At 46.3% G+C, this 2,550-nt stretch overlaps 1 pseudogene; it reads left to right on the forward strand.

Moving 5' to 3' along the window:
- The first annotated feature begins 1,829 nt into the window (after window positions 1-1,829).
- On the forward strand, window positions 1,830-1,948 carry LOC126356651 (5S ribosomal RNA; annotated as a pseudogene).
- Window positions 1,949-2,550: the final 602 nt, after the last annotated feature.

Consider the following 2,550-nt stretch of genomic DNA (forward strand, 5'->3'; position numbering starts at 1 on the left):
ACTGAGAAGCCTCTCCCAAATGTAAATTGCTCTCAGTATGTATTCCACAATGCCGATTTCATTGTCTCCACTATCACTATCTGGAATACTTTTCTAATGAAGAGGCTTATCAAATGTGTGAGCCCGACCTCAGCCCTCCTGAGATGTGAAGAGGCTCTGACATTTAACTTGGCTTCATCTGCATCGGAACTTGCGATATATCAACGTAAGTCAAGCATTGATATATAGCAGTTTACTGTTCAACACTTAAACATGATCATTCCTGCTCTATGAAGCGTATTCACACCGATCTTTAGAGACATACTCCGAACAAGTGGTACTTGGAATCACTTAGCGTAGGCCACTCACAAGGGCCAGAAATTCCTGAACGGAAAAGATCTATGCAGTGTATCAGGAACATAATTTTAAGTGAGAGAAACGCAGTGACTTTCTGGTGGTCCATTTAATTCACCAGAAAGAGACTGACAGACAACAGCGAGGCATCACATCTGTCGATCCAGTCGCTTTCACACTAGTACTACAAAGGTTACTGACAACATCACACTTGAAAATAAAACACTTATCAGCTGCTACCCATCTGAATGCATTCCACATAAAGGCTCACTTAACAACTGCAAATATGTACTCATTCAATAAACTGAAAGTAACTCCTATACAAACACGTCGTCGGTGAAGTTATTTTGTCTATATCTGTAAGAGAACTGAAGAGAAAATGCTGGAGAAGTATAGTCTGCCTGTGAACTGTAAAGCGAGCAGTGCTCATGGCAGAGGAAGACGCATTTCCCGGAAGAACATCTGCGTACAACGATGACAGCAATCGTGTTCTCCTTCTGACAGTATAGAGCGTGGGTTCAAGTGGTTCAAATGGCTCTGAGCACTATGGGACTTAACATATGACGTCATCAGTCCCCTAGAACTTAGAACTACTTAAACCTAACTAACCTAAGGACATCACACACATCCATGCTCGAGGCAGGATTCGGACCTGCGACCGTAGCGGTGACGCGGTTCCAGACTGAAGCGCCTAGAACCGCTCGGCCGCAACGGCCGGCTATAGAGCGTGGTTGGAGATTTACGTAGGTCCATAAGCGTTTCTATTGTTAGTGTTATTTGTGAATTGTAAATGTGTTCCGCGTAATGGTAACGCACTTTGCGGAAAAGTATACATCTATACTCCTCCCCCCAGGCATATCTGCGGCATTGATTCATAAGGAGCGCTGTCAAGGGTCGGTATAACTTTGTAAAACACTCTGTTGTTGCTTATTGTGACGTAGTGGGGTAGACAGGGTTGGGAATCACCTTCTCGTTCTTCAGTTTGGAGACCTATGAAGGAGGGAAGTGTCTGACCACAACCCGGTGACGTGCCTTGCCTCGCGCTTCTACCCCAGACATCAAAAGCCCACTCGTCCACCCTGTTTCACCTACGGAACATGACTGTAATGCACTTAGAAGTGATGCACACATTTAATATTTGCTTTCAGCTCACTTCATTTAGTAGTAACCAGTAATTTTATAACATGAAAGCATTATGTTTAATAATCAGGATTTTCCCAGTCTCTACAGCGTAGATTGATCGGTGAGAAAAAACGAGTAGGGCCTTCTTTTAGCAAATATAATCTAGTTTAGTTTTGTACCGTGAAATATTCTCGCTAGAAGCAGTGGTTTTCGTAAAACATAAAAAGTGACTTTTAAACGTCCACCCCCTCCCCCTTCCAGCGCTCATGTTCCACTTGTCACAATTTCCCCCCTTGCATTGAGAAAAATTTTGCGAGCGTGCGATGTTTCCCCCTAATCTACCTTTTTTTTTGGTCTTGTTTGACTGGGATATTGCCAACGGCCTTGCTGCAATGGTAACACCGGTTCCTGTCAGATCACTGAAGTTAAGCGTTGTCGGGCTTGGTAAGCACTTTGATGGGACGCCTTCCGGGTCTGCCGAGTGCTGTTGGCAAGTGGGCCACATTCAGCCCTTGTGAGGCCAATTGAGGAGTTACTTGATTGAGAAGTAGCGCCACCGCTCAAGAAAATTGACAATAGACAGGAGAGCTGTTTGCTGTATCCGCATCCGGCGATGCCTAAGGGCTGAGGATGACACGGTGACTGGTCGGTACCGTTGGAGCTTTAAGGCTTTTTCGTAAGATGTTTTTGTTTTGTTTGATTGGGATATTAGGTCCAGCGCCAGGTTTGTTGGCAGCAACTGCTTGAGCATCAACGGGTGCATGGAGGCACGGAGGGTGCACTGTCAAGTGTCAAGTGTCAGCTTACTGTCGGAGTAGCTGGATTCTGAGTTGTTGGCAAGTAACAGAATCGCCTTGCCTGGTCTCGGAGCGCGCGCATCGAGCGACAAGTTGCGTTTGGCAGGCTGACGACACGAGCGAGCAGCCTTGTACGAATGTACAAGGAGCACGGGTCGACCTCCACTTTGCTGCTGTCCAACACACTGTTTGGCAGCGAAGGAACTATGCCGTCTTGAAGTGTACACCTGGGCCGTGTGCAGCTGCTGTCATGATTCTGCGGCCTTGCGTGGATGGAACGTGATGCAGAAGACAGTGT

The sequence above is a fragment of the Schistocerca gregaria genome, chromosome 3, assembly GCF_023897955.1.
Source record: "Schistocerca gregaria isolate iqSchGreg1 chromosome 3, iqSchGreg1.2, whole genome shotgun sequence".
Lineage (NCBI taxonomy): Eukaryota > Metazoa > Arthropoda > Insecta > Orthoptera > Acrididae > Schistocerca > Schistocerca gregaria.